The sequence below is a fragment of the Mustela lutreola genome, chromosome X (assembly GCF_030435805.1).
Source record: "Mustela lutreola isolate mMusLut2 chromosome X, mMusLut2.pri, whole genome shotgun sequence".
Taxonomy (NCBI): Eukaryota; Metazoa; Chordata; class Mammalia; order Carnivora; family Mustelidae; genus Mustela; species Mustela lutreola.
In genome coordinates this window covers 88,103,153-88,111,145 of record NC_081308.1, presented here as the reverse complement: position 1 = coordinate 88,111,145, position 7,993 = coordinate 88,103,153, and the positions used below count along the sequence as shown (strand labels likewise).

General features: G+C 39.4%; 1 pseudogene; it reads left to right on the top strand.

Moving 5' to 3' along the window:
* The first annotated feature begins 2,136 nt into the window (after window positions 1–2,136).
* LOC131821016 (ER membrane protein complex subunit 3-like) lies at window positions 2,137–3,606 on the top strand (annotated as a pseudogene).
* The last annotated feature ends 4,387 nt before the right edge of the window (window positions 3,607–7,993 follow it).

Below are 7,993 nucleotides of genomic sequence, written 5' to 3'. Positions count from 1 at the left end.
CCACTGAAAGCTGTGGGCTGAGAGCACTGGGCCATCTCGTGCTCCCTCCCCCTTTCCCTCCACTGTAGGTACCCTGCTTGGCTAACTGGGAGGTTAAAACCCTGAGCCTGGAATGCAAGGTTTATTTGAAAGACAGGCTTGCCTTTCCTTAGACATCTCTGGTGCCCCTGAAGATGCCCATTGGGATTGTTATGTGGTAGGCTCACAAGTTAAAGCTGTGGCCACCCTATTAGCTAATATCCTTGCTTTGGAGATATTCTACATCTGACCCTAACTCAGGCTCCTTTCGGAATGGCTGAGGATATTTTTTTTTTTAAGATTTTATTTATTTGACAGACAGAGATCACAAGTAGAGAGGCAGGCAGAGAGAGAGAGAGGGAAGCAGGCTCCCTGCTGAGCAGAGAGCCAGATATGGGACTCGATCCCAGGACCCTGGGACCATGACCCGAGCTGAAGGCAGCAGCTTAACCCACTGAGCCACCCAGGCGCCCTGGCTGAGGATATTTATTTCTATCTTGTTACCTATTTCACTTCTAAACCCAAGTCCTTTTGTTGAAAAAAAAAAAAAGGAAAATACAAGGAAGGAAAATAATCATTAGAATTTTTAAAAATGTCTATTACTCATGGATAAGTACTATTTACAGTTGTGTATATATATATATATATACACATACATACATACATACAACAGATATATATATATATATATATATATATGTTTCTTTTTTCAAAATTTTACTGAACAGGGGCACCTGGGGGGCTCAGTGGGTTAAGTGTCTGCCCTTAGCTCAGGTCATGATCCCAGCATCCTGAGATTGAGCCCCACATCAGGCTCTCTGCTCAGTGGGAGCCTGCTTTTCTCTCTCTCTGCCATTCCCCCTGCTTGTACTCTCTCTCTCATCAAATAAATAAATAAAATATTAAAAAAGAGAAATTTTACTGTGCAAATGTAGCATATTTCAGGACAGAAGTGAAATAATATCCCACTTACAGCTTTTTTTTTTTTTTTTGAGCAAAAGAGAGTGAGTATGAGTGGGGTGGGTGGGACAGAGGGAGAGGGAGAAAGAAAATCTTAAGCAGATTCTCTTGAATCTCACAAGTCAATCTCATGACCCTGAGATCATGACCTGAGCCGAAAACCAAGAGTCCGATGCTTAACTGACTGAGCCACCCAGGAGCCTCCAATATATAGTTTTTTTAACTGCTTTTTGATGATAAATATTATATTATGAAGGTCACTTAACATCATACAATATGAATGCACATAATACTAAAAATGGCTCTCAAAACTTTAAAAGTCCATTCTGACATGATAGTAATGATAACATGTTTAATATTTGTTACCTTCCCTTTGTTCAATACTGTTAAGTGTGAAACCTATATTTACTCATTAATCCTCACCACAACCTATGAGGTGAAGCTATTGATATCTGACTTTCAACATCAAGGAACCGAGGCACAATGAAGGCAGGGCTAGTTAAGTTTCAAGAGTTAGATGTGAACACAGGCTCTGTGGCTTCTGAGTGAATACATCTAACCAGTATATGCTACTGTTTCCCATTTCATAAATTACAGCCTTATTGTTAATCTTAGCAAAGCAACCAATCTGACAAGAAAAGAAACAAAACTAAGGTTCTGTCATTGTTTCCATTGACTGCTATAGTAAACTACACAAATTATTGGCTGAAAACAACATGTACGGGGTTTCTCACAGTTGTGGATGTTAAAAGACTGAAATCAAGGTGTCACCAGTGCCTGGCACATTGGGACACCGTGGAGAATTCCCCTTGCCTCTTCCAAGCCTCTGGTGGCAACCATCAATCCTTGATGTCCCTTGCTTAAAGCAATGTCACTCTAGTTTCTGTCTCCATCATATGTTCTCCCCAACTGTTCCTGTCTTCAGTGACATTTTACACTTCTTGTAATGCAATATGTCATATAGGATTATGGCCCACCCAAATAACCTCATCATAACCTGAAACACCATCAGATATGCAATTTCCAGATAAGGTACTATTCATTGGTACCTGGGTTTAGAGCCTCAGCATACTCTTGATGGGACCGTACAACCAAATAATAGGTACAGTGGTTTTTCCCATGCAACTAGACAGAAAATATTACATCAAAAGTCAGAAGATGGATTTTTTTTTAACAGTTAAAAGGAAGGTAGTGCCTATTTCCCTCTGATTCATTCCACTGTGCTCAAAGACAGGATGAAAGGCATGGTAACAAGTGCCCTTCCAAATCAGAGAGGGAGACAAACCATGAGAGACTCTGGACCCTGGGAAACAAACTGAGAGTCACAGAAGGGAGGAGGGTGGGGAGATGGGGTAGCCAGGTGATGGGTATTAAGGAGGGCATATGTGATGATGAGCACTAGGTGTTGTACACAACTGATGAATCATTGAACACTACATCAAAAACTAATGATGTACTATATGCTTGCTAACTGAACATAATAAAGAGAAAAAAACAAATGCCCTTCCTATGATTCTTTTATTTATTCATTCATTCATTTATTTTTAATTATTTTGTAAAATAGAGTTGACATAGAATGTTCCATTAGTTTCATTTGTACAACATATGAATTAGAGAATTCTATACATTACCCAGTGCTCACCTAAGTGTAGCCACCATCTGCCACCATACATTATTACAATGTTATTGATTATATTCCTTATGCTGTACATTTTTTCTCCATCACTTATTGTATAACTAAAAATTTATAAAACTCTTTTTTTAAAGATTTTATTTATTTATTTACAGAGATCACAAGTAAGCAGAGAGGCAGGCAGAGAGAGAGGAGGAAGCAGGCTCCCTGCTGAGGAGAGAGCCCGATGCGGGGCTCGATCCCAGGACCCTGGGATCATGACCTGAGCCGAAGGCTGAGGCTTTAACCCACTGAGCCACCCAGGCGCCCCCAAAATTTATAAAACTCTTAATCCCCTTTATTTACTTTGTTCTTTCACCCACTTCCCCTCTGTCAACCACCAGTTTGTTCTCAGTACTTAAGGGCCCATTTTGTTGTTGTCCTTTGATCCCTTCTTTTGTTTTCTAGATTCCACATATAAGTGAAACCATAATGGTATTTATCTTTTCCTGTCTGACTTATTGCACATAGCATAATTCCATATAGGTCCATCCATGTTCTCACAAATGGCAAGAACACATTTTTAATGGCTGATTAATACTCTATTGTGTTTATGTACCACATCTACTCACTATGCTTCTTATTGGTGAATAGATCAATATGACATTTTCAGGCTTTGTCACAAACAACATCTTATTGCCACTGTTCGTTCCTTCCTTTTAAATCTATGCTTCAGCAAGTATCCAAACTTCTCACGGGAAAGGCACCCTGCATGAGTTCTGAATCCTGATACTTCCTAAGTATCTTTGGGTTTCAGAGCATTTGCTCTGATTCTGGGCAAAGATGATGCCACTGACCAATCATAAACGGTGCGAGAGCAGATGTCTGAAACTGACATGGCCATGCCTGCAGACACCAATAAAAATTTCAAGACAGAGTGGGATGCTTCAGAGCTGAGAGATTACCCAGTGGCACTGGGTGATGTGGAAGAGGAGCTCACGGCTAAAGACTGGTAATTCCAGTAGTGAAAATCATAAAAGGGGGAAAAAACTGAAGCTAGTGATGATGTACAAAACTTAGCAAAATTTTGGTCCATGGAAAAAGCATTACCAATTATTCCTCATTATTATGTCCACTTAATCTGAACATAGTCAGACTATGTTCACTTAGTCTGACTTCTTACCACAGTAAACTCTTGATTTTATGGGATACAAAGTTCTTGCATTTTACCTTTAATTTTTTGTTGCCTTTTCCTATACTTTCCTTTTTTTAAAGATTTTGCTTATTTATTTGACAGAAAGAGAGATCACAATTAGGCAGAGAGGCAGGCAGTGGGTGGGGGGAAGGAGCAGGCTCCCTGTTGAGCAGAGAGCCCAATGCGGGGCTCAGTCCCAGGACCCTGAGATCATGACCTGAGCCTAAGGCAGAGGCTTTAACCCACTGAGCGACCCAGGTGCCCCCTATAATATTTTCTTTATACGAATAATATATTTTCATTACTGTGAATGTAGCAACTGTGGATCAGCAAAGTGAAGCCCCCTGTGTTGTTCATTTTGAGCCTACAGAATGGCATGCAGAACAAATGTATCAAAGGCTTATTTCAATTAAACTGTTTTCACAGTAAATACACAGAGCCAGAATAGACTTTGTGAACATTCTATATCTCTTATTACTCTCCAGCAAATAATCAGTGACCCTGAGGCCCTGCTGGATTCTAGAGCACCTTTGGGATCATGAAAAAGAGGCTAGTTAATGCAAGGTTTTGATCTGGTATTCAGAATAATTCAAAATTATTGAGAAACAATGGTTTTGTATTGCATATGGATACGGAATTGAAGAAAAGCGCTTAGTTGCCAGTTATTCTGCACGAGAAAGAGAGTTTACATATGTATGTAAGAAGATAGTGAGGGCAATTGCTGACAGACACCTAGGTAAGGGTTACCCAGGAACAGGTCCATCTGGATCAGCTGTCCCAAGAAAGAGGCAGGGTGACATTTCTGTACCAAGAAGTGAATGCAATTTTCCATTGAATGCTGTAAGAAAGAACAAACAAGTTTTGACTCTACAACTTAAACCAACCCGCTTTCTCTTTAATTTTTTTTAATTGACTCTGTATATTTCTCTGTCCCCTCCAGCTCTACCACCTCCATACACGTTCACATTTGCATTTTCACTCTCAGTTCAGGGCAGAGTTGGACTTCCAATCTCAAGTTGGATACAGCGGAACTGTTCCGGTTATGTGAAAATCCAGATATTTGGGGGCGCCCGGGTGGCTCAGTGGGTTAAAGCCTCTGCCTTTGGCTCAGGTCATGATCCCATGGTCCTGGGATCGAGCCCCGCATCGGGTTCTCTGCTTAGCGGGGAACCTGCTTCCCTTCCTCTCTCTCTGCCTACCTGTGATCTCTGTCAAATAAATAAATAAATAAAATCTAAAAAAAAAAAAAAACCGACCAAGAAAATCCAGATATTTGGCTGATCACATGAGGTCAAGTTCCTAATCTCTATCTTCCTTCCTCCCCGTGAAGCTCCCTGGTCTGGGCCTCTCTGAGCTGCCATCCTGAGTCTGACCACCAGGTAGCATCACATTTTTGTTGTTCTCTTTTAATTGCAAGGAATACACGGTACAAAGAGTTAAAAAGTCACAAAAGAGTTTGTTTACTGTGATACCAATTCTGCTCAGAAATTCATAAGTTTCTTTATCATGTGTCTGATAGCCATTTGTGTCTTCATTAGAGAACTGTCTGTTCATTTCTTCCGCCCATTTTTTGACATGATTATCTGTTTTGTGTGTGTTGAGTTTGAGAAGTTCTCCATAGATCCTGAATATCAACCTTTTGTCTGTACTGTCATTTGCAAATATTTTCTCCCATTCCGTGGGTTTCGTCTTTGTTTTGTTGACTGTTTCCTTTGCTGTGCAGAAGCTTTTGATTTTGATGAAGTCCCAAAAGTTCATTTTTGCTTTTGTTTCCTTTGCCTTTGGTGACGTATCTTGAAAGAAGTTGCTGTAGCTGATATCGAAGAGATTACTGCCTATGTTCTCCTCTAGGATTCTGATGGATTCCTGTCTCACGTTGAGGTATTTTATCCATTTCAAGTTTACCTTTGTGTACGGTGTAAGAGATTGTCGAGTTTCATTCTTCTACATATAGCTGTCCATTTATTGAAGAGACTGCCTTTTCTCCACTGGATATTTTTTCCTGTTTTGTCGAAGATTATTTGCCCATAGAGTTGAGGGTCCATATCTGGGCTATCTACTCTGTTCCACTGGTCTATATGTCTGTTTTTATGCCAGTACCATGCTGTCTTGGTGATCACAGCTTTGTAGTAAATCTTGAAATCAGGTAACGTGATGCCCCCAGTTTTATTTTTGTTTTTCAACATTTCCTTAGCAATTCGGGGACTCTTATGATTCCATACAAATTTTTGGATTATTTGCTCCAGCTCTTTGAAGAATACCGGTGGAATTTTGATTGGAATGGCATTAAAAGTATAGATTGTTCTAGGCAATATAGACATTTTAACAATGTTTATTCTTCCGATCCATGAGCATTGAATGGTCTTCCATCTTTTTGTGTCTTCTTCAATTTTGTTCATGAGTGCTCTGTAGTTCTTCGAGTACAGATCCTTTACCTCTTTGGTTAGGTTTATTCTCAGGTATCTTATGGTTCTTGGTGCTATAGTCAATGGAATTGATTCTCTAATTTCTCTTTCTGTATTTTCATTGTTAGTGTATAAGAAAGCCACTGATTTCTGTACATTGACTTTGTATCCTGCCATGTTACTGAATTGCTGTAGAGTTCTAGTAATTTGAGGGTGGAGCCTTTTGGGTTTTCCATATAAAGAATCATGTCATCTGCGAAGAAAGAGAGTTTGACTTCTTCATTGCCAATTTGGATACATTTATTTCCCTTTGTTGTCTGACTGCTGTTGCTAGGACTTCTAATACTATGTTGAACAAGAGTGGTAAGAGTGGGAATCCTTGTCGTGTTCCTGATCTCAACAGGAAGGCTGCAAGCTTTTTCCCATTGAGGATGATATTTGCTGTGGGTATTTCATAGATAGATTTGATGAAGTTCAGGAATGTTCCCTCTATCCCTATACTTTGAAGTGTTTTAGTCAGGAATGGATGCTGGATTTTGTCAAATGCTTTTTCTGCATCAATTGAAAGGACCATGTGGTTCCTCTCTCTCTTCTCTTATTGATTTGTTCTATCACATTGATTGATTTGCGAATGTTGAACCATCCTTGTAACCCAGGGATGAGACCCACCGGTCATGATGGATAATCTTTTCAATGTATTGTTGGATCCTGTTTGCTAGGATCTTGTTGAGAATCTTAGCATCCATATTCACCAGTGATATTGGTCTGAAATTCTTCTTTTTGGTAGGGTCTTTGCCTGGTTTGGGGATCAGGGTAATGCTGGCTTCATAAAAGGAGTCTGGAAGTTTTCTTTCTGTTTCAATTTTTTGAAACAGCTTCAGGAGTATAGGTGTTATTTCTTCTTTGAAAGTTTGGTAGAATTTCCCAGGCAATCCACCAGATCCTGGGCTCTTGTTTTTTGGGAGGTTTTTGATCACTGCTTCAATCTCGTTACTAGATATCAGTCTGTTCAGGTTGGCAATTTCTTCCTGGTTCAATTTGGGAGTTTATTGTTTTCCAGGAATGCATCCATTTCTTCTAGGTTGCTTAGCTTATTGGAATATAACTGTTGATAATAACTTCTGATGATTGTTTCTACTTCCTTGGTGTTAGTTGTGATCTCTCCCTTTTCATTCATAATTTTATGAATTTGGGCTTTCTCTCTTTTCTTTTAAATCAGTGTGGCCAATGGTTTATTGATCTTATTGATTCTTTCAAAAAACCAGCTTCTAGTTTCATTGATATGTTCTACTGTATCTCTGGTTTCTACCTCATTGATCTCTGCTCTAATCTTGATTATTTACCTTCTTATGTGTGGAGTTGGTTTGATTTGTTGTTGATTCTCCAGCTCTTTAAGGTGTGGAGACAGCTGCTGTGTTCTGAATTTTTCAATTTTTTTGAGGGAGGCTTGGATGGCTATGTATTTGCTCCTTAGGACAGCCTTTGCTGTATCCCATAGGTTTTAGACCGAAGCGTCTTCATTCTCGTTGGTTTCCATGTATTGTTGAAGTTCTTCTTTGATCTCCCGGTTGATCCAAGCATTCTTAAGCAAGGTGATCTTTAGCATCCAGGTGTTTGAGTTCCTTCCGAGCTTTTCCTTGTGATTGAGTTACAGTTTTATTTTATTTTATTTTATTTGACAGAAAGAGATCACAAGTAGGCAGAGAGGCAGGCAAAGAGTGAGAGAGGAAGGCGCCCCCCGAAAAAATAATTTTTTTTTTTTAGAAATGATCTTTCATACTTTTATTTTATTTTATTTTATTT